General features: G+C 38.5%; 1 protein-coding gene and 1 long non-coding RNA gene across 10 annotated transcripts in view; one reads left to right on the top strand and one right to left on the bottom strand.

Annotated features, from left to right (window-relative positions):
• Window positions 1-24,660, top strand: part of LOC117240017 — a 298,693-nt gene that overhangs the window by 156,662 nt on the left and 117,371 nt on the right. For all 3 annotated transcript variants that reach the window (XR_004494618.1, XR_004494619.1, XR_004494617.1), the window contains exon 2: window positions 15,611-15,794. This is a non-coding gene — a long non-coding RNA (uncharacterized LOC117240017). The remainder of the gene's footprint in view (window positions 1-15,610; window positions 15,795-24,660) is intronic.
• The window catches only part of LOC117239952 (nucleolysin TIAR), a 583,038-nt gene that overhangs the window by 531,703 nt on the left and 26,675 nt on the right, over window positions 1-24,660 (bottom strand). The window lies entirely within an intron of this gene.

The raw sequence follows: 24,660 nt of genomic DNA, 5'->3' as shown, positions 1-24,660 counted from the left end.
AACTGGCGCTCATCAAAGAGCCCCTACGCTCGTAATATCTGTCCGGCTAATCCATTTACCGACAACGGTAATTTTGTCCTGTCACCGCTAGAACCCTCCAGCCATCCAGTTTTCCACGATACACCATGAGGCCCGATTCCAAAATATGAAACAGGAACGCCTGTGCGATGAAGAACAGTGTTAAACCTGATTTTTTACGTTTTTTTAAGACGAAAAGATGAAACGTGATTAAATTTGTCAGTGTGGCATAGGATTTCAAATACATAGAGCACAAAGATACAGCGTTTCAAAAAGGCAGTTACGAACACCTACGTAGTTACATGGATTTGTTACTTTGCCTAGAAATGCAGAAATTCGTGTTCGAGATTTATCTTTCTAGGACGTGTCATTGTACATCATAATAATACCAACTTTTATTGCAATTTTTATTAATATTTCACCGAATCAATTGTCCCTCGAATTTTTATTAAAGTTCCATTACTTTTTTTCAATACTTTTTAAAATATTTTAATTAAAATAAAATCTTTGTGAGGCCTTCTCTGGCAAAGAGAATTTTATCGAGGGCAAAATAATGATAAGATATGTTATAAAATAGTACAATCACGTTGAATGGTATAAATGAAATCAGTACTAGAATAATATATTCACGCGAAGTTGTTCTTAGTAAACAACAATTTCGAGCAATCCAATAAAGTTTTATTCGTACATACACAAGCGCGTGGCACCTTTCATACCTACTATCTGGGAATTGTTGGAACGGAAGAAGAGGCGAGGAACCGGTAAGCAGCTAATTTTGCTATATTTCCGCTTCCTCGGTTTCCGAACCCCGATTTTCGATAATCGGATTCTGCATCAAAATCCGTCCTGGAGTACTATGAGGCGGCGAGAACGTCAGCATTCATGAAATTACCGATGTTTGAGAGGTATGGAGAGACAGTTAGATTTCATAAATTCGTAACAAACGATCTAAAAGTTCGTCACTGTGCTACATTACTATTAATAATGTTCATCCTCTTACATTTAAATCTGTAAGCATTTCAACTAACCGAGCGATTGTCCAAGAATGCTCAACAGATAACAGAAACGAAATAAAATCTACCAATCATATTTATATATTATATTTGTATTTGTATTTATTTGTATTTGCTTGTATTTTAATAAAACGTTTCATTGAAATAAAATTTACAAAAATTCGTGATTTATCCGTCCGAATATTAATCCATTTTTTCGTTATAATCGATTTTGAATATAAATTTTCATGATATGCAGAGAGTTCTGTAACATGTGAGATTCGTTTCAGGAATAAATTGTACATAATTGTAGATACATAACTGTCCATGAGTAGATGGATATATTAAAAACGTTAGTTATAATATACTTTTATCACGTAAAATTTTCCACTCGTCTAATATTTTCCTATTGAATATTCACTTAATTATTCAATATCACGGTACGAGAATAGAATGAAAATCACATGTAATCTACACAAAGGCGATGAGGTGGGAAAACGATCGGAACAGCCACGTAACGCTTTGAAAGCGGTATAGTTCCCATACGTATCATCCAAGCGACTTGTCCTATTGCGTGAAACGTAGAAGCCTCCAATTTGCTGCTATTAATCATGCCCTGATCGGCGAAATTCACACTCTACTCGAAGAGAGGTCGCTTTCGTCCAGTAGTATTCACACGTAACAGCCAATTGAACATCAAAGGTCTCTAAACGTTTGATGTTTCTCATCTTCTTACTTAATTACAGATACGGAACTTCTGTTACAGAATGGTGTTGCAAGAATTCCGTTTGCTAAACGGAAGGTCGCGTGACATTCGAATTATTGGCTCAGACTTAACAACCTATTTTCCGGGTGGATAATGGGAAACATGAAACAAACGTTTCTGTTTGTGGAAACATATTTATTACGCTATTTGCTCGACGATGTTATACCGGTTGCACGAAATTTAACTACGTTCCGTAACTCATCCTTGTTGACGATACATTTGATTTTTATTGTTTCATAAACCCTCTTTACGAGGTTCAGTTAGTCCTCGTTAACCTTATTATACAACATTTAAAACGTTTCATGTACAGTTCGTTTTAGGTTTTACTCTGTTCTCACACTAACCGCAGTTCCATTTTATTAGCTAAACCATTGGTAGTTAAACTGGATGTAATTATAGCGAAAATGAGCTATATATTAACTACCGTTGCTTTTTTCTGCTTATTAAATATTATTTTTTAATTATACCAATCCAACGGAAGACTAGTTTAATGAATATAGTTGATTTCATTTTTATTAAATCCTTCAGTTTTCATAAAAGATCGTAAAAAAGATACGAACTTAGCCGAAAGCGTATTTCAACGAAGATGTTCAATTAAGAATTATAATTTTTTCCCCGCCCACGAAACGGCCCGTATCTCAAACAGTGAAGAAAAAAGGGCGCTCATTCAGCTCGAGTTAGGCGTCCACAGAACCGCAAATTTCTGGAAAAGCACTTTGCAGAATATGAGATTCGCTTGAAACGCTAATGAAATCCGAAGGGCAACGAGCAATTTCTGAAGGTGGCTTACTGGCCACGGCTTAATCTAACTCGGAGCCAGACTTTGCGCCGCGGGAGTTTCGTGCCGCTAGCTCTCGAGGAAGCTATCTCCAAAACTTGTCCTCCTAAACGGGAAAGCATACGTCTCCGACAATGAAACTTAGTTCGATGAGAAACCCTGAGGTGTCGATTCTAAAACGCGCTGTCATCAAAGTGAAGCTGAACGTGTACAGTATGAGAACCGGCGAATTATCCTACTGATGTTCGCCGAACTAACTGGAGAGTGTGTTCATTAAAAGCGAACAATGTTCGGTGATTACGTTCTCGCGAAACCTTGCTCGATAAAAGTTGCTGACTTTGGGAAAACGAATATTTGTTTTATTTATCTATTTCGACCGTAGATATGTAAAGCAAATTATAGATAGGAAGAAGTATAGAATATCTAAATATAAATTTATTTCGATATAAAATTGTAGAGAATAAAATGCAAAGGGAGAAGTTGTATTATGTGAATGTATGCTTTCATAAAATGGTGTTGATGGTCTGTACGATACATTTCGAAAATTTTCTGAATAATTAAGTAAGGCGTCACAGTAACATAATTAAGTAGGATGAAATTTGAAAATATACCTAACTCATCGAGTTTAATATACGAGTGTGTGTATGGAATTTGATAAATTATTATACATATTTTAGTAACAAATATTATTTACTTTTCAAATTACAACAATTTATTTTATTTTATATACCTCCACGAATTCAATCACACCAGAATTTTTAATTACAAATTTTATGAATTAAATAGCAATCTACCAATTACGGAAAATTAAGTTTGAGCAGATAGTTAAAGTCAACAAACGAAATATACTGCTAATTACAATAATACATAATAGGTGTTCGATATTTGTTTTATTTAGATTTCTATCAATACGTCGCATCCAGAGTGTTATTAACTTTGCACGTTGGCATGATCTTCCTTGTGGTAGCACTTTAAATTGAGTCTTCGCGTGTGTATGACGTTTAACCTAGCTTGACCCTCGTTTACTACACGATAACGTGGAAGTAAACGACAGAATAAGTTTACGCAAGCAAGTCAGTATATCAATATACGGTTTGACGTTGCAAAAACTAGGGGAAAAAGCATCTAGGAACAAAGTAAGCTCCGTATTGATTATCGATAGTCGTAACACACCTAAGTGGTAATATATGTATATATATATATAAAAATAATAGTTCGTTATTAAATAAAAAAAGCATAGCTACATTTCATTACTTATTGCAAATGTTACAATAAAAATGTAAGATAGGGTGGAAATAAAATCATGGAAGGAAATTGATGGCTCAAAGAAGGATCGCAGGAGTAAAAATCATAAACGATACTTCCATAGAAAAATACATTGCTCACCGAAATTGGAAGAATTTAACAGCCTGGACAGCCTGCACGTAGAGGGAATTCATAGATATAGAAAGAGGACGGTGTGGTATCGCATATCGTCGGAATGATAGCGTTGTGATCATGCGATAGCTGCCTTTCTTGATTGATACACTGCCTCGAATGTCAAAGGTAACGTTATATTTCAGTCTGTGGACGAAAAATTTTGATAGCCTTGCAAATTTTAGTTTGAATGTTCCCTTTGCCTCGTCCTTCTATCCATTTTACGCATACGATATCTTCTCTTTTGAACATAAATATTTCGTATAATGAAATATTTCTATATAAATATTTCTCTTTAATCGATATTTCTGATAAACGAAGGAGAGTAAATTTATCAGGGTGAGAAGGAGATTTAAGTGCGGAAGCGTATCGTTGAACAAATATAATTTCTACGTTACGTGTAACATTAAGGTATACAAGGCTGAAAAAGATTTTTGATAGTAAAAAGTTTTGCGATACAATTTAAGATCGTAAATTTTCTGGCAGCTGCGGATGTAATTTTACTTCTATGCCCGTTATGATATTCTACAATGTTATTCATGGAATTCTAACATTTTGCGCAGTTCCTTCGTCAAGAATCAGTCGACACGGTTACAGTTTCTCTTTGTAATTTCCTTTGCGCGATATTCAACTGGATGATTATAAAACGCAAAAATGACAAAGAAACTTCAAAGCGTATGCACATTCATTACCATCTCATTTAGGATACTGAAACCAGAAAATCATAATCTTTCGGTATAAAGAGGATACACAGTGATGCAATGTTTAATTAAATCTTAGTATATATATATATTATATATATAGGTTAACTTTGACAAATTAAATAATGTCAAATAGCATATGAAAATCGATGAATATATCAAAAATGAAACGAAAAAAATTAAATTGACCTAAACTGATCGAATTTATTGTCGAAATGTTATAAATTTGTTATAACATATTGTTATAATATGTTATAAATTTTTCAACTAGTAACAAGGTATACGTTGTTGTTCAATAAAATGCATACCTCCAACTGAAAGAAACTTTGAAACATTACTTTAAAAAACAGCTGTGAAATACACGTTTATTCTTAATCTCAAATAAAAATGAAACATTCTTTTATAAATTTATGTATGCTTATATAATTGAAGGATCTCATCCTATATTAGAAAGTATGTCAAGAACAAAAATAATATACAAACGATATATAATACACATAACAATTTACCATTGAATCCCTGTAATCAATGCATACCTCTTTTCAACAATACTCGAGGATCCGGAAGCATCGACTTTGTCGCGAAGAGCGATCGACACGAGAGTCCACGGCATAAAAAGATCATCGTTTGAATACGAAAGGGAGAAGAGAAAAAGGAGAGGCGCAAAGAAGAATCCGAAACGGAACGTATCAGTGATAAAGGGATATTGTTCACAGCGATGCGTGTGTGCGCGAGAAGCTAAATGGACGGATAAGCTTGCTCGAAGATGTCTGAGAGGCAGGCGGCTAGGCCTCCGCGGTGGTTCTCAGCCTTTCGTTAGGACACTGCCATCATTCACGGTGCACTGATTTCGTGAGATTCCCATGACGCGTCCGAGGTTGAGCAAACCTGACGAACGCTGCTATTCTACCGAGGACTTTATTGGCTTTTAAGACGGGCGTAATTAAAATGTAAAGGGTTGTCGGCTCGCTCATCCCCTTTGGCGCTGGCTCAAACTCACTTCCTATACACAGCCTATGTTCCTGTTTCGTTATGTTGATCCTAATCTAGCGACGAAATGCTTTTCCACTTCTACTAAGAATAGCATGAAAAATAAATTATCCTCTTTCTACAAAGTATCTTTATTATCGGCTTCGTTCCTTATTTTTAAATTCTTTCAATTGAAATTTATATCCAGCTAAAATGATTATTGGAATAACCATTATATATTTATAATGATATTTATTACAAATCGAATCTTTCCTACTGCATTTATTCTTTAATTGGTTTAGAATGTGAACTTGTTATTTTAGTTCGTTCGTCTTTTAAACGAATACTGCATGAAGTACAACATAAAATTTAACATAGAACATTTCAAAAACTAATCTCGCGGAATTATGAAAGTAATGCGCTGCGAAAGTCCAATCGCGGTATGAATATAAAGCCTGACGATTCTCATTTCAATTTATGAAGGTTTGTCTATATTTACGATACGCCGACTTATTACCTTTTACTATCGACCGTACGATGAACATTTTTCTGCCGAAGTGAAACTCGCTTTCCGTATATTATCCCTTTCTCTATCAACAGCTTTTATTGCTCGCCACCGACTAGCGTCTGATTGAAACCAGGTATCTGTTCCCGGTTTCATAAAGTTATAGACTTTCCGTGACGTAGATATATACCTTGAATATTAACGTACATGTAAATATCACAGTGACAAGTTTATTCGAGCGATTATTTGTAATTTTATAAACAAATATAGCTGCAAGTGTTCATTATGTTTTTAATTAAAATGAAATGTGGCGCTTCTATATAAAATATTAGTAAACCCTGGTAAAATATTCCATAAATCTACATGTAGAAAATCTGTTATATGGATCTTGCACACAATACCAATACAATAATTTAAGTGCAAACCATTGCGTCTTCTTTGTGTAATCAAATTCAATGGACACCAATCGATCATCAAGTGCCACAGGCAAAGTCATACGATACATCGGTATTGATATTACATTAGCTTTCGCATAATACGGCATTCTTTGCGTTGATGTATCCTATACACACGTCTTTACCAGGTTGAAATCTGCCATCGCATAAAAGACGGCCACGTCCATCCGCGGTATAGCTACAAGACGCTTCGTCCTTGATATTTATCGGACGTATCTACAGTACACGGGCAGCGCATCCGGTATAATAATATCTATTTTCCGGGTGGCGAAGCGAGATGAGTAGAAGCTCGGTGAACGGGGCGAAACGAAATGGAACGAATCAGGAGAGAACAACTACCATGCGATGACGTTGACGACGACGTGCTGGTCTGTCGTAAATAGAACCCTGGCATAGAAGACAAATAAAATAAAACGAAAGAAAGTAGGACGACCGCTGAACAAGGGGAATGACACGTTAATGACGCGACAGTCCAACCGATATTACGTGCTTGTAATGCTGATTGTCTGTATTCGTCCAATATATAATTTATTTTATCGTTAAATAGAAATAACACTTTCTGTTTATTTTCTCTAGATAGTATTTCTTTATGTTGTTTATTGTTGTTTATGCAGAATTTTGTAATAGCAACAATAATCGATTCTATTACGAGTACAGATAAAATATAAGATGACTAAGAAAGTTCTCGTAGTTTCTTCATAATGAGAAAGTTTCAGACCTTTTTGCAAAGTTATTGCTATATACACAAATAGAGCGGCAGTAAAAGAAACGATCCTTCGTGTCGTGAAATCATGACTTTTATAAATTCATTGTTTATTAGCATTGTTTCCATTGAAGAAACGCGATTATGTATGTGTTAGTTATTTTATAATTTTAATGAACAAGGTAGAATTTATTTGGTTCTTTAATAATTACGCGGAAAACAATATATGAACCGAGAATCCAAAGAAATAAAAATAAGCGTAAACATAATAATGAAAGATATACAATAATAATTAAGGCGCAGCGAAGAATTGACAAAGAGATGATTTTAACTATTATAGAAATTAGTTTAGTTACTAGTTTAAACGCGAAAATTCGATATTACACACAATGCACCTTAAATGTCTGTAATAATAATTTCGTAGTTCTACAGAATTGCTTCAACGATTCGACAGCGACGACAGTTAAATTAAATTCCGTGATACAGATTACCTAGGCTTCTTTCAGGTACAAAGCCGACCGAAACTAGTTCGTATCCTCGAAACCTGTTGATGGAACGAACTTTGCAAGCGTTCGCCAAAACACGACTTACGGTTCTTCCAATAATACGATACTTCGTCCTCGTTTGCCCGATACATTTACGCATTTTTCAGTGGCATCTCGTTTCGCCAGACACCGTGCTTCCTGTCACGCGTTGACGCGGACAGAAAGATATAAAGAAGAGAGAAAATAGAAGAAGGCTAAAGCGCAAAAAGAAGAGGGAGAGCCTAAATAAAAGAAATACGTAGAGGCAGGATGGTTTCCAACGAGACGAGAGCGACGCTCATTAAGCTGCCTCGTGCAGGGCACGCCCGAGCAGAGATGGAAGAAACAGGAGGTTAAAGGCAGGGACGAGGAGTCAATAGTTTTCACGCACGGCATTTAAGTGTATTTTATTTAACAGATGAACGCGCGAGGCGTTCGAAGCTTTGAGCTTTCTCTTTCGACGCGGTCTTCAGCTCTGCTATGCTCTCTCTCACCTTCTCTTTCTCTTTCTCTCCTCTAGCCTGCCGACCATCTTATTGAGAATACTCGTTAATTACATGCTCATCCCTTTGCACGACCTTTTCACCCCCTCGACACGTTGCCGCCATCATGGTCGCACAGGGACCGTCCTCTCACTTTGACGCTCCCGAACTTCACACTGCTTCGTGACGCGACTCAAAGTACGCGGGAAGTAGAATACCGTTTTTCAGGTTAGGCGAACCGGAAAAGAAGCGGCGAGCGAATTTCCTTCGATGAAACGGCTGTTCCTTCGAATTCTTCGTGTCTTCCGGCCCTTTGACTTTGTATTTTCTCGTTCCTCGAATCGGTCGAACGTGGAGACGATAAAACGACTGGCATGATGAACGACACTCCGTGGCCACCCTCCGCGTTCGAGACATGCTCTTTCTCTCTCTTCCTACATCCCTATGTTCTCTCTCTCTCTTTCTCTTGCTCTCTGTTTGCTTAATAATGGGACGGGTGAAATTTGTCGGAAATTAAGGGAGTAGAATATTTTTCGGTGCGCTAGCGTACAGCTTATCGCGTTTATTAATCTGCCTCCTTCGTGACGATGGTTTTTGAACTGTTAAGATTTTTGGGCAGATTTCTTCCCTTTATTTAATTAGAGCTGTCACGTATATACGAAAATATTTTTTATTGGCAAGCTTATCAGTGTGGAGTGCCAATTGTTGCGACGTTTCATGTTTTCACGAGAGCAATTGAATTCTTTAATAAAAGCAGGGATTTTTAAGTAAAAATTTACGCGAAGAATTTTTACCGGATGAAATTTTTCCAAAATTATCACATACCTGCTATCCTTTGAAAATTCTGGTCCAAAACATGGTGGAACGAAGACAGACACCGAGAAATGAGCTAATCGATTTGACAAGGTACTCCCCCGAACAACCATTATATTCGCTATGTCCGTGTACGAACAACACGATATCAGCTTTCTGAAACACTAAGCGGGAGAGGAGGGCCAGCATCCATTTATTCATAGCGCTTCATAAATAAATGTATGAAAGTAGCGGCGGGCAGCTACCTGCCCGCTCATCTTCTCCCATCACGACTATACATAGGGGTAAGTTACCTTCTTCCAGTTGTATACATTTATTGCACCATAAGCAAGAAACCTAACAGGCGTAGGTTTTAACATCCAGCAAGTGAGCTTTTTACAAGGACGGACCATTTAACCGAGATCGCAAAGAGTTCCGCTCAAGTATGAAAACACGAAAGAGACTTGGCCTTGTAATTTATATACTGCACAGAATTGAAAAGATTCACGCGCGCTTACGTCGCGCCGACGAATATAAGGCTAGCTTTATGCCGAACTACGTAAGACGCGACACGTGGCTGGAATACGAAGTCGTAGACATGATTTAGCATAAACGCGAAAATTTTAGGGTACATGGAGAAATAAATCCTCTTTCTTATGATATTAACCCTGAATATGAAGTGTGTATTGCAAGAACGTTTACAAAGAGAAGAGAACGTTTTACTGTGGTGGAATTAAAATATTATATGTCATTATAATACATTGCTAGCACAGACAAATTTGTTTAACTACGATTACTCTTTGTATCCTCTAATTATTATATGCTTTCCGACCACTGCATCCCTTTATTATATGTTATCTCGTATTCATTTGATCACTAATGCAAATCAAATTCAACTACTTTTGGTAATCAAACATGCAAATAAGCCAATAATTGAGAATGGTATGTTACCATTCCTGCGTTACAACAATACGTGATTATTCCTATAGTGTACATTGTCTGTATATGTCTCAATTAACCAAATAATTTATGCTTTTAAAACCGCTTTTATTACTATTAATATAAATATGATCCCCAATTTAATTTTCCATTTTTCATTTTAATTTTCTTAAGAAAGAAACGCTTCTTGTAGTTGAAATTTCCTTTTGCTGAAATGGATCTCGACGCTAAACCAAGCGAAGGATGTTAAAATGCCCAAAACCTTATTTCCAAATAAGCTGCTAAATAAAATTAAAGGAAACATGATTAGACTTCTTCTAACCCACGAATATAGCATTCGATATAATACACAAGAAACAGTGGCTGTGTATAAATATTTGTTTGAGCAAATTACTTTAATAAATATCTCTCGTTTCCCAACAAAGACTACGTGCCGAAAAACAGAGCGCGCGTATTTACATCTCGCGCCTCTGATGATGCTTAAGCAAATTCCACTTAAAGACTTACACGGAGCGGATAAAGAGGCGAACAAAAAGAGAACGTATCGTTGATTGCGCAAAGGGTTAAGATTATGTTCAAAGAACGGTGGAGCCGAGAAGGAAGAAAGAGAGGGAGAGAAAAGCTAAAAGAACGGAAGCTTTTGTTCTGTGTTTCGAGTTATTCCCAGAGGACAGATTAACCCATGATGTCTTTCACCCTTCTGGGAAGGTGGGCGGTAAAGAAAGGAAATAACAAGTATAGAAGGTGAGTGGCACAAGGTAGAAAACTTGCCGTTGTATGCTGTCTAGTTTACAATACAGGATTAAGCCAGAGACCGTGCTCCCCTGCTTCACTGCTTCTGTGAGCAAAACTTAAAGCTCTTGATAAGCTCTCCCGTTCTCTTTTTCGCTCTTCAACTACGCAAATCCCCCACTTTCTCAGGTACTTCCACCACGCTTCTCTTTACCTGTCTATACCGCTATACCGCTCGAATAAAAATACTTTGCTCCAACGAAACGAAACATTTGTACAACCGCTACGTTCAGGGCACAACGGACGACTGAAAGAAACGAAGCACAATTGCCGGAAACGGAACTGGTGATGGGGCAACGCTTGAATCCACGCGCCGTTCTTATTTTAATTTCTATCCTTTCTCAAGCAGGGAACAATCTATGTTAGATTGTATAAGAGAGAGAGAGAGAGAGAGAGAGAGAGGCGAAAATAAGAGAAATTTTCAAACGTTTGTTTCTAATAGAACAATTCTCATTGTTCGAAGTATATTTGTGATATCTTGGAGAACATTACCTGTATATTTTATGCGATGCATTTTTCTTTCCCCTAAACGATGTGAAACATTTCATCGAGAACGTTGACATTTGTTCATATAGATTTGAAAATTTATTCTATTTTCTACGCAATGCATGCAGATTTTTGCAGAACCTATTTATAAAGAGATATTATTATTCGTAAAATCACGTCGATATTATTGAAATAATCCGACGTGTGAACCATATTGTCCATTGTAAGGGAAAAGTAATCGGACCAGGCCCCAAGACATGCCGTGACGTCGGGAGACTTCGGAAATATGATTTCATATATGGAATTACCGTTGTGTCTCGGGGAGGAAAATAAGATCAGGCTAAGTCGAGCACATTGTCCTGCGCTGCTGGTGATACCTAAGGGTTGGTTTCCAGTCACATGTCCAAAAGAAATACTAGCTATAGGCTACATGGGATAGATATAATGTTATGGTACGTTGACCACCACGGTCCATGTAGTTCCTGGGTCGGTGATGCCACGCTACGCTGGATTTACTTCACGTCCTCTCACTCCCTCTACTCTTTTTTCACCCTCGTTTTTACTTCCACCCGACGTAGCTACGTACATCATTCCCTTTTGCATTCTTCATTCCGGCCAATGTTGTAAAAACGCTGCTCCGGCGCTACGGTGTAATCCAATTAGCCTGTTTCTTCTTCGCCGACAAATTAAGCGTAGTGCCTCGCTGAATAAATGTCTTCGTGGCTCCCATTCGAATATCGTTTCTTTAAACGCGATTATGTTGTCTAATTGCAAAATTTATGCCAAGGTTGACGGAGTAATTCGGTCTAAAGTTTGTTGAACTTGTTAGCTTATAGGAACAGTGTATGTACGTTTGTTTGATTTATCTCTGGAATAATGCGGTGTGAAAGTGCAAAAAGAAGTGTCTCATTAGTTATTATACGCGGCGATTTATCAAATGCAAAATATATAAAACTGTCGCGAAACTGATTAACGATTCGTAATTTCTCATAACTTTCTTCAGTCATCTGTTCTAATCACGCAAATGTAACATCTTCTAACGAGTGTTACGATCTTATTTACCCAATCCATTTATCTTCTTCGTTCATTCAACACACTCGCCAGCATATCGAAGTATCCAGCATCACAAATATTCGCTCATATTTTTAAAATCACACGAAACACTTTATTCCTAAACAAACATGTGCAGATGTACCAGCAAAAGATTCCGTGCATTCGAATACTGCATAAATCAGTTACGTTGTACAAATAGAGCGATGATCTTCCAATACCCGCTATCTACCGCAACAATCTCCTTACGCTTTTACATTTTCGTATCCGCGAAGAGACCCTATTTTCCATGTCCGCGAATCAGAATTTATCGTGAAAACGGTTCTCGAAATTCCCTGGCATCGACTCCCGACACACGCTGTTACCCGCGGCTGCATTATTTAAATCTGTGCAGTATCGATTTACACGTCTCATACGTAAACGTCGATCTAATTTCCATTCGGTAACAGTGGCGGCGCGAAATAAAGGTTATCCCAGTCGCGGAGCACGTCCCACCGGTGAACGCCATGTTCCTTATTCCGCTTGGCGACCGACGACACGACGCGTTTTCATTCTTCGGCAAGCGAACTGTTATTGCAAATAGGCGAAATCGTCGTAGAAATCCGCTGCTATGGAGATATCATGCGGCTTGCGATATCGGGTCTGCGCGACGCGGAGAATAATTTTCCCATAGGAACCCGCCATGGACAGTATCGCGGCATTCGAATCTGGAAAACCATCGACTCCTTTTCAGGGACGACCGTTTAAGTCTGATGTCACGTGCGAGAATTCTTAACCCGGATCACTGGATTCCGGTATTCCACGCCACCACGTGCAACTATTCGGTGTTCTGTTTTCAGCGTATCTTCATTTTGTGAAGCATAATCAGTCAATATCAGCGCTGTCGTGTATTAGAAGTTCGTATCGTTTAGAAATCGGATGAAAAGGCTATTGTTGGTAAGTACAGAGGATGGGGCAGTGATCGTAGAACAAGCGGGAAGCGGGCGATTCTACGTGAAAAAATAAAAAGAAAGAAATTTGGCATAATATTGTTTCATCTGTGGCTCCGTTTTTCGAGAAAATCGAGATTTGACAAGTATAATTCAAATTTGGCTAATTCCGGATTGGACCAATGTAAATAATCGACAGAGGTTTAAACTACACGAAGTAAATAAAAAATAATGAAAATAAGTAAAAAATGCAAAATAAATACATTCACCAGGCAAAAGAATGTGCACTGAAAATATAATTATAAAAAGTACTTGTCTGATTATCCTTTTCTATGACCATATAGGTATTTAGACATTTTTATTATAGTATCATAATGTCATCAAGTCGATGTTATTAATCTAAACAAATTTAATTTAATGTTACAATATAACATTCGATCGAAACATCTGAACTCAAATGTATTTGTCCTATTTGTCCGCAAAATTAATGCCGCACGGACACTTTTGACCTGATGAAATATATCGTTACACGAAACTCGACTTGTAACAAATTATCTCGTCTTGCAGTTAACCAAATCGTATTTAATAATATCTAAAATATTACTCGTTTTCTATATTTTTATCTTTTGTGAGAGTTACATTTTTTTCCATGAAAAGGGCAAATAAAAAGTTAAACAAAAGTAAGAGGATAAATACGACAAAGTATTGTCAAATAAAATTTGAAAGTAAAATACAATAAAATGCGAATATATACGTGCCGTGCACCCTAATACCATGGACATTCTGTGCTTTGATATTTTTTTATATCGTTCATATTTTATCAGATAATCGCGCGCAATTTATTCGGAAAAATATTTCTCTGTCACGATATTCATCAATCCGTAAATAAAACAAACGCACCGTTATGCGTCGCGCCGTTTGCCCTGTAAATAAACAAAAATCTTTTATTTTCCGCAAAATCTGCCAAAATGTTTTGCATCTTTACAAAAACAAAAATCCAGTTGCCACAACCACGAAGCAAGAGTAACAAAACCGTTTCATTCATCATTCCCTAACACGTCACATTGTATTATACACCAGCAGCCCTCCTACATACCTACCATTATACTTTTCTAAAAATCGAATGTAAACGAACACGATCGAGCCAACATTCGTGCAACAATGCAACGATCGAATTCATCCCAGTCGCTAGTCCGCTAGCGTTTTCCACATACCATCGTCCCAAGTCCCATAAAATAGCCGAATTCATAGAGAAAATACAACCTGACGCTACAACAGCGTGATATTCCGAGGTTTTGAACGGACCACAGCGCTCTTTGTATACTCTTCATACACTTACAGGTGGCGTCGAGATACTATGTTACCGATTGACGGATTTCCCGTGGCGTTAAACACCTGCGTGTGCATACATGTGGAAGCATGGTAACGTGTCGCGTGTCGACACGAGGACAACTAGCCGATACGCAGCGTCCCTGATACTGGTGATGGCGATGCCGGTGGCGGAGCCGGTACTAGTGGTGGTGGAAGGCAACATGCCAAACTGTCAGACAGCTAGCGATGTGCAGCTCGGCTACACGTGTTCACAGGCCCAACTCTAAGCATCCGTATGCCAATACGATGCGGCTCCGACTCACCCTTCGCCCTTTCGCCGCCCAAACGCTTTATACTACGGCTATTTGATAACCCTTTAACGTCACTGTGACCTACTATGCTGCGTTTGCATGCACGCACAGTAGTTCCGGCCACCCACCGCCCGGTCTTAATCACTTTCAATCTCGCTTCTTCGTTTCGTCGTCGGTAGTAGGCAGTGCGAGCCACCGAGACGATTCCGTGGCTACTTTGGTTTATAGTGACGGATAGTTGCCTCGAAATGGCCTATTTCATTGGAATTGTGTTTCTTAGCGTGAAATATTCTGTTTATACGAAATTCTTGAATATACGTTTCATAGAATTATGATGGATATTATTTTTGAAATACTACTGTCATTTGTTGCAGGTGCTTTACAGATAATATTTTCTGTTATTATGTGTACGATCTTCGTCAAGTTTTGGAAACTAAATGGAAATTTTGTTTGCCATTTTTAGGGAAACGTTGTAACAAAATATAGTAATAGAAATATATTTTTCTTAAAATTTTTCCGTTTATTGAAAATCATTTCTTTTGTAGTACACACAAATTTAGATTTTTATATTGACTAAATTCAGATTGTCAGAATCTCGACTGACGCATCAGCACAATTTTCAATCGGTCGCGCTGTAAGAACCGTAAAAACGTGGAAGCTTAATAATCCTGTAAGTAACGTTCAATTACAGATTCCAGGACATCGGAAGCTACTAAAAGAAGTCTAAAGCAAAAAGCACAAACAAGAGGACGAGGAACAAAAACAAATCGTAAAACGACGGGAGGGATCGAAAAAGATGTAAACAGCGTGAAACCGCGACACTCTCGAGAAACTATGGAAATTCGAAGATCGTAAGGAGTCAGCAACAACGAAAGGTAAGTAAGGTTGAAACGTGGCGAAACGCGAGAGCTACTCGATATCGGTAGAGGCGGACATAGTTATTGCTATGCATATGGTACGTCGAACAATAAAACGGAATAGCAGCGGCGCGATAGGTTCGGTAGGTTGGGACGGGATTTTAGAGTCGGTTTTAATCGGACTATCGAGACTGTGGATCGTGGAACCGGTGAACGTGGCGAGGCGAATTGTACCGAGCCAAGCACCATTCTTTCTCTTTCCTCGTTTTCCCGTTCTTCTCGCCCGTTCGCGAATTTCTAAGCGACGTACTTTACAATTTCCCTTTTAGTCCCGTTTCTGTATCCCCTCGCCTGATGCATCGACCAACCGATAGAGGGTTCATCGATGAGGGAGAAACACAAGTTCCGATCCGGTCAGACGACTTGTGTGCATCTCTCTGAACGTGCACAGCTGGGCTAGGTGTCGTTCGGTCTCGCGTGGATAGGTAAGAAAGAAGGAGCAAAAGAGAGATTTAAAAGCGAGGCTAAAGGGAGCAGGAGGGTAGCGGATACTGGGTTAGCACCGGATTGTATCTACTCGAGCACGAAACGGTTTACATTTACTAAAAGTTTCCAATTGCATGGAGCACACCGGATATCCACTCTACTTTCCTCCTTCGGAGATGTCATTTTACTGGCGGCGATGGCCGGAGAGATGCAAGCGACGACTACGGAGCCTTTCCTCTATCCCTTCCTCTCTCTCTCTCTTTCTCTCTCTCTCTCTCCCTGTCTCTGTCTTTTAGCGGCGAACGACTTCAAAGTCGTAGCGGGGAATCGTTTCGCAAATCCTTGGAGGAGGCGTATCGGGCCTTTTCGTACACCAGCACCTCGATTTCACTTCGTGCACTACCCCACCACTCGACTTTGTCTCTCTTTCTGGCTCTCGTTATCTATAATGGGTTTTCGCCGTTCCTTAGCGAACTACAGAAATCCCGTCTACCGTGTAAACCCGTTCGTCCTTCGGTATTATGGTCTTACAATTATGCAGCGGATTTCACGACACTGTGTCTACGTTGTCCGTTACCGTTCTTTTCTTTGCTCGGAGCAACATTACGCTTCGATAGAAAGAAGGCCTATCATTGTCACTTAGGCGTTATTTATATATTAGGCTGAAGTATTGATTGAGATTCTTAAAGAAAAAAAAAAAAGATTTGCGGTTGTAAGTGGTACAGATTTTAGCGAGTTTGAGGTCTGCGATGACTAAATTTGATATTATTTGATATACTGTGGCGAAGCTTGTGAAAAGTGAAACCTCTTCTTCTTACATTATTGCGTTTAATCAATATTCTGCTACGATTTTCGTTAACGAATCGTTGAAATGAGATAACGTCTCGTGATCGCCTTGTTACGTGTCAAATAAGGTGCTGACGATTTCACACAAACTATTCTTATATTGTGTAATTTTTCTGCGAGGAAGATCTTCTAGATTTCTATTAAAATATCAAGGAATTATCTTGGATAGCGTACGAACTTCTTCCGCCTTGATCACGGTCTAATTAAACATTCCGATTTTGCTTCGTTATCGTATGTTAATATATTGTGCCATGATATACGTTAATATATTTCATATTTTAACTCGAAATTACCATTTCACGTTGCTTTGACAAACTTTGTCTAACGATCCGCGTAACCGGATATCTCTCCGCAGCCTTGCCAGAATCGCTTTAAAATTACATTGGTACATTCACGGCCAATGTAAACTCCCAGTTCAACGTTATTCCAGCGAGCGAATAAATGCAAAACGGTTTCCCAACCGTGGAGGGCCAGATTTCCTCGGAGAAATAATCGTTGACGAAGGTCGACGACGACGACGACACCCATGGATTGGATCGAGGGTCGGCCAGTAGAAACGGAACGTTAGGGTCCGGGAAAAGCCAGGCGAAAAAGGAAGGACGGTAACAGGCGAGACGTTCGGCGTAGGAGAGAGACGGGGCTGGTTACAAAGTTGCGAATTAAAAATACAAAGAAGAACGAGATAGGCGGCGAACGGGGGTTGAAAAAGGTGGTGGAGGTTGGTCGAGGAAGGGTAAATTTGAGACAAAGGGTGGCACGGGAACAATGCCTTGTAATCTCGAGCCCTTAGAATAGCCCTGGCCCTGCGTTGCTCCGTTCAGCTCAAGCACGCCTTTCCCCCTGCGACCTACAGCGTATCGAAAGCACTGATTTTCGACCGCCTAATATAGGGCCAAGCGGTTAGTTTTCAATCGACGATCTGTTAAAATTATCCGAGTACAATGACAAGGTTGAACGAATTAACTTTTGCAAGATCCCGCGAGAAGAGGTTTCGTTTTCGTGAACGATAACCGTCCAAAAAGCAACGAGAAGATAACGAATGTAGAACTGTCGGGAGGATGATACGATGGCGAAGGGGAATGGACGATGGCAGAGCTTCGGCTCGTAAAAACACGAGAAGATCTCGTGGCTGTGATCGTTCTTCCATCCTGGAAGAAATGTATGAAAAGCTGGCGAGAAAATAAGAAGCTCGCGCGGAATTAATGTCGCGTTTTATGACCAGCCGAGTGAAAACGATACGATGAAGCGAGCCACTCGAAGCCCATTGAATATGAACGACGAGAAATATTCTGGGCTCGGTGAAAACATTTAGTGGACCTGAAAGGTACGGTAATGTGAGTTAAGATAACGATTATTCATTGAAACGAGTTTGAATTAGTTGTTTCCTTTGATGTAAAATATTCTAATGCACGATATGTTTAATTGGTTATAAACATGTTTAAATGCAGCATGTTTGTATCTATAAAAAGATGTGAAAGGAAAGGTGAAAAAGATGTGTTCTAGGTTCCATTTCATTAAATTAATCGAATTCCGGTGTCATATCATCAAGTTTAAATCTAGTTCCACGAATTATTTTCATCCTCAAGTCACAGAAAATATATCGTAAATCCGCTTGTAAAGTAAAGATTCGAGGCACGGTATATCACAAAGTTCACACAATTCGGAGAAACGTGTTAATTGCGGGGATTTTTCTCTTAGCGTGTGCAACAGATATTAGAACAGTTGGCAACAGCTTCCTATTCACTCAGGCGATGTGGAATAGCGTTTCAAAAGTTCTTCGCGGCAACTTCCGCGGATAGGTACCTAGAAGACGGAAGCGAGTTAATAAAAGAAGAAGAATAACAGGATAATTTACATTGTCAAATTTTCATTGTGCGCCCTCTTGTCTGAATTATCCGGCCGTCTTTCTTCGCTTCGCTCAACTACTCCTTGCCGAGTCGCTACCCTTTCCCTAACCGAATCCTCGTCCCGCCGCGCCATGTTACATCCCCTTGGCAGTCTATCCACAAAGAAAAACTTTTGCGGATTACCATCTCGTCGTGGTTCTTGTTAATATTTATTAGATGCCCAGCGTTGGAAGGCAATGAGGATCGGCAGGATTGCCTCGTGTTAGGGGCAACGTAAAACTTTCGCACTCCAACTCGCCGCATTTTCGATGAAAGTGATTACGGTGGAAAATAAAAAAAAAAAAAAAAAAAAAAAGGAGAAGGAAAGGAGAGAAAAAAAGAAGAAGGAGAAACTACATCAGTGTTTCGCGTTGCAACGATCTATGAATATCCAGCTATTTAAGCTCACTGGTAGACGAACCTTTTCAAAAATTCATTTCAACGAGCTAAATTAATCTCATAAAGTCGTTCCTTCTTTTTTTTTTTCTTTCGTTCCTTTCTTTTAGTTTGTACTTCCATTTCCAGCGCCTCTGAATGTTAATTACGTGAGTATTCTGAGGGTTATACCTACAATACGATAATTTATAACCCGCGGATAATCAAGAGAAATGATTTAACGGCTGTTGTGTTAATTAGATTTCTTGATAAACGCAACCTAACGTTAATTAGTGGAAAGTTATCGTATGATTATTTCGACGAGAAAGGACTCAGGGGTTTAAGGGCGAATATGAGAACTATGAACGATGAGTTTATATTGGTGATTGTTATTTATGCCAGTTATTGCGTGTACATTTTTATGTAGTGTTTTTGAATTAATTCATATTATGGTGCGCATTCTTCTGCATGTTTTTTAATCGAGCTGCGTAGTTGTTTAATCGAGTTGTTCAGCTGCTTCGATAGTCATACGTTAATAAGTATTTTATGCATATCGCGCAACAATTGCACATTGCATAAAATGATTGAATAAAAAGTTACGCTTCAAATTACAATCTTTATTAAGCTCCATATATATTCATAAACATCGTTGTGGTATTCATATGTATATTATTTTTTATATTGTGCGTGCGCGTGAAATCATTTGTCTTTAATGATGCGGCTATTATACGTCTGCTCTGGCATCTATTTCTTGTATTCTGTAAAATGCACATTTTTTTAAATATAACGCGTAGTATACCTTTCGCTTACAGCAATTAACAATACTTTCAACCTTACATCACATTCCTTATAAACCTTCCGTACAAACTGTACCTAATCGTACGTTCGCCATTGTATACGTATTGTCATCCTCTTCTATTCTATTATTCTATTCTAATCTAATATTACTCCCCGACCAACAATAAATAAAAAATAAAACAACAGAACACTATAGTAATATTTGCCGATTATCATTTTGAAAGATTGAGATAAGCCTTTGAGATAATGGCGACTCTTTCCCCAGCAGCAACAACACTCGCAGCAAATTGTATGTAAATTTCTCGCAACATACTATTTCCCCTCCCGTGCAAACACGCCAATTCACGTCCCTAAGACTTCGAACTTCTTAACGTTCTAATCACACGGCTGGTAATTGCCGTGTCCCGGCATTGCACGCGCCAGGCACCATTCAAACGGCAGGCATTAGAACGTGGCTGTCGAGTATCACCGTAGAGAAGGGTGGCGCGTAGATGAGCGCTTCGTCGGCGCCGATCTACCGCAATCCTATTCTGGTATAGCACAGCGGGATGTCCACGGTGGTCGTCGCCTCGGTTTGCATTTCACAGCAGATATACGGTTATCTTGTACACGTCCGTGACAAAGCCCGTACGTTTCGGTTAAGCGCTATCTCGACCCCTCGTCCTGCGCAACATCCCTCCCTCATCTGCCGCCGTATTAATTACGGTACTCATTAAGATATCCGGTAATTCGCGGCGAGGCCGAACGCGTCTCCAGCCACGACGCCGGCGAGTATCGGCAGTGGGTTGCGCATGACGAACGAATCTCCACGGTTTCATCCCCGAGATAGAGGATGTAGAAACCAGCTCCTCCGTTTGGCAAAAACGTGATTTTCGTTAATTAATTGATAGATCGTCGGGCTTGATAGGGCGCAATTGTACGTTCTGTGTTTCGTGACCGTAACACTCGTAACAGCGTTTGACGCCGATTTCGAGGAAAATGGAAAATCAAGAGCGGCGTACGCCGCGGTGTATGAATGCGATGCGCGTAGCGAATTACCGCATGTGATCGTCTCTAGAATAATTAAATCTGATGCGAACGCCTGCGAGACTGTGTCACGTCGACAAGCCAGGTTGGACAAGCTAGAACGTTGGTGTGTCGTGGATACCAAACGAAAGATACCGCTGTTGTTAGGAATTGTCGTTGAGAATCGTTAATTCTATAAGAAGATTCTGGAGTTCCAAGTGCACTTTATATGAGCGATTTTTTTTATTTTTTTTTTTTTTTTTTTAGAACCTGAATACCGATGCTGGCTTGCATTCACAGTGGTTGTCTTCTCTTGTTTTCGTTGAGCGTAAGAAATATTAGATTCATATGCAAGTTCTGTCGTGTTTCAACAAAATAACGAGTTATTATTATATATAATGACATATTTGGCTCGAATATTATTTTTTGACTAATAATTTATTAAATGAAATTCTGTCATAATCGTTGTTCGTTGGGATCGTTGAAATACTTCAGACGGATAAAATAAAACCATATTACACGCATTCCATCTTGTTCAGCGAAATACCAACTTCTCATTAATATAATTACAAGTTCTAAGAGCATAATTAAACCAGTAATACACATAAAATGATACAAATTATAAATTTTACGTACATTTAGCTTCAGATAAAAGAAAAGTATTCGACAGTAGAACTGCTTGAAAACTCAAATCTTCTCGTCTCTTTCTTCTTTTATCAATTTAGAGTTAATTAAAAATTCTTCGATATTTGAGGCCTGAGATTCTTTATAAAGCAATAAATCTGAAGTATTAGGAAAGTAGGCAAATTATAAGCTGAGATGCTTCTACCTCTAATCAGTAGTTAATTTCGGTAGGTGTTTGAAAATACCACGAAACCGCAAATTTCCATTGAATTTTTGCACGTATAACCACGTATTTTTTCGAAATGTGTAACGTGCCTGGTCGATGATGAAGGAACGACACTAATAAGCAACTAACGGTCAATATGGCATACCGTGTTCACGGGGGGGATGATATAATCTCGACGATAACTAGTGACTCGCATGCGAGTCACGAAAGCGTCGCGAACTTGCGGAGCGACATGCCGTAAGGTCTACGGGTATAAAGTGTCTGCTGTCGAGGTCTCGGTACCGACGAATACTTGTCACGATCGGTTGAATGCTCCAACTTTTAAATGCAGCTATAAATAAGTTAAAATTATTCTGCAATGTGAATCGAATAATTATTAAATAATAGAGGCAACGTACTCCAAAGGATGGCGAAATAGTGATAAATATCGAAGGATATATGTATATATATTGCAAATAGAATTTTTAAAATCAGAAACAAACATTGTGGAAGAAAGTACTTTGTATTTGCAATTGAACATATATTGCGGTAGAGAAAAGAGATTTGCTTTAAACTCAACATCATGTTCTTACTTAGCGTATACATTTATCATTTTATTTATCTCGCTTTACTTAAGTCGTAGATCTAAATCCATACGAGCTAATATAGTTACTAATGATTCTTTCGCATGGGCACGACCTTAAAATAAATAATAAGCGAATAAACAAAACTACCAATTATTTTTAAACTACATAGATTATTTCGTCAAACTAGGTCATCGCTTAAAAATTCAATTTGAACTTTCACTAAAGAAAATATTCTTTTAACGTAACAACTTCGTTATATTGCAGCAACACGTATACTGTGTAAAAGAATCACACAAGTATTAAATAATATATGATCTCTTAAGTGCTATCGATCACAACTTCCTATGACACTTGCATGAGTGACGGAATTGAAAACACGATAAGATGGAAGGATCCACGCGTATGAGACACATCTACGGTCTAGTCGTTGCGTTGACTCGAAATAATTGATTACTTCCGGACGGAGCATTTTGGTAATGAAATCGGCGAACCTCGCTCGTTCGCGGCACGAAAGATGGGTGTGTTAACGAGGTTAGAAGGCCAGTTCCGGCCTGTAGTCGGAAGAGAGAAGAACCAGCAACCCCTATCCTCACCGGTTCAAACCATGGAAAACCATGTTATAACTTCATTGCCCTTTTCGTCGGATCTATTAAACTCAGAAATCTTGCATATTGTTCTTCTCGTTACGCGTCATTCCCCTTTCTTCGAGTTTGGTGCATAATTACTACATTTTATGGTCGTTATTTTAACGGTCGAAAGCAGATTATTACAAATAAATTATTAGTTGATTGCTACTAAATACGTTTTCTACTTGAATATGTGTCTTCGGTAACTTTCTTTCTGAAAAGATGTAGAGGTATTTTGCCATTCAATTTTTGCATTTCTTTTAATTTTGAGAAAGTTAGAAATTTATTCGTACACACAAAGGTATATCAGAGATAATAAACTTAGTCGATTGATTATTATTGTTGATTAAATGTAGTGAGTTAATGGCGTAACTCTCAACATGTTAAAAAATATCTTTTGAAACTTTCTACTGAATTTGTCATCATTTTGTGCTCATGCAAACTTGAAGGTAACTTTCAAATATCACGCAATTACACGGAAGTGAAAAATAATCAAGAAATTGGAAACATTAAAACATAATGAATTCTGGAAATGCTTGTGTATATATGTATCAAATTTAGAAAATAGATTTATTGTTATATTCCTGCTAGAGAAATATCAGAATTACCAGACTGAAAAAACAAAGCACAAAACAAGCAGATAGTGCTTATAAAAGTTGTTTAATACGATTCAACGTTTTGTATTTCATTCCTTTTTTTCACGTTGTTAAATATCTTCCGCGTTCGTTGATTTTCTCTTGTTTCCTGAATAACATTTCGTATCGCCATCTCGCTGGGCCATTTTTGTCGCTGACCGTACGAGTTCATTTCAGAATCCTTTACACCTCGCAAAACGGAGAGTGCTTAAATTCATAATAGCCGCAAAATGTGGTGCGAATTTGCGATGTGCTAAAGTTAATTCTTGTCGGTTTTAAAGGGGGATTACACGAGCTGACCACACTCGGACCTCCTTCCGGCCAGCGCGTTAACCCTTTTTCCTCTCTGCATGCTCTCGGCTAGATTCCGCATGTTTAAGACTTAATCTACACGACGCGGCCGTGAAATAACTTCAACTGAATCCCAATAAGCAATGCGTAATGTAGATTTTCACGTGGATGAAATGGTACTACCAGTTATAATGGGATTTCGGAATAAATGTTGTTCATTTCTAAGCTCTTGTTGCACTTAGAGGTTGCAATTTATCGAAATCAAATGATGTATTTTCCTCTACCAGCCAGGTACCCGTACAATATGGTGAATATCGGATGAAGAATGATTATTTATATTCGCAAACACGTTTCGCCACGAATATTGCTTCCATAATAAATTGTAACGTATTGCCTACGGTATATATATTTCGGAAAAATTTTTCAAATTGAAAATAATACGTGCTGCAGGTTTAAATAAAAACGTCAGTCAAATACCGTACTCTATTTTTCTTTTAAATTGCTCACACAAATTTTTATA

Source organism: Bombus vosnesenskii, unplaced genomic scaffold (genome assembly GCF_011952255.1).
Source record: "Bombus vosnesenskii isolate JDL3184/JDL3185 unplaced genomic scaffold, Bvos_JDL3184-5_v1.1 scf7180000013264, whole genome shotgun sequence".
NCBI lineage: Eukaryota > Metazoa > Arthropoda > Insecta > Hymenoptera > Apidae > Bombus > Bombus vosnesenskii.
This window is presented reverse-complemented; position numbering and strand designations above follow the sequence as displayed.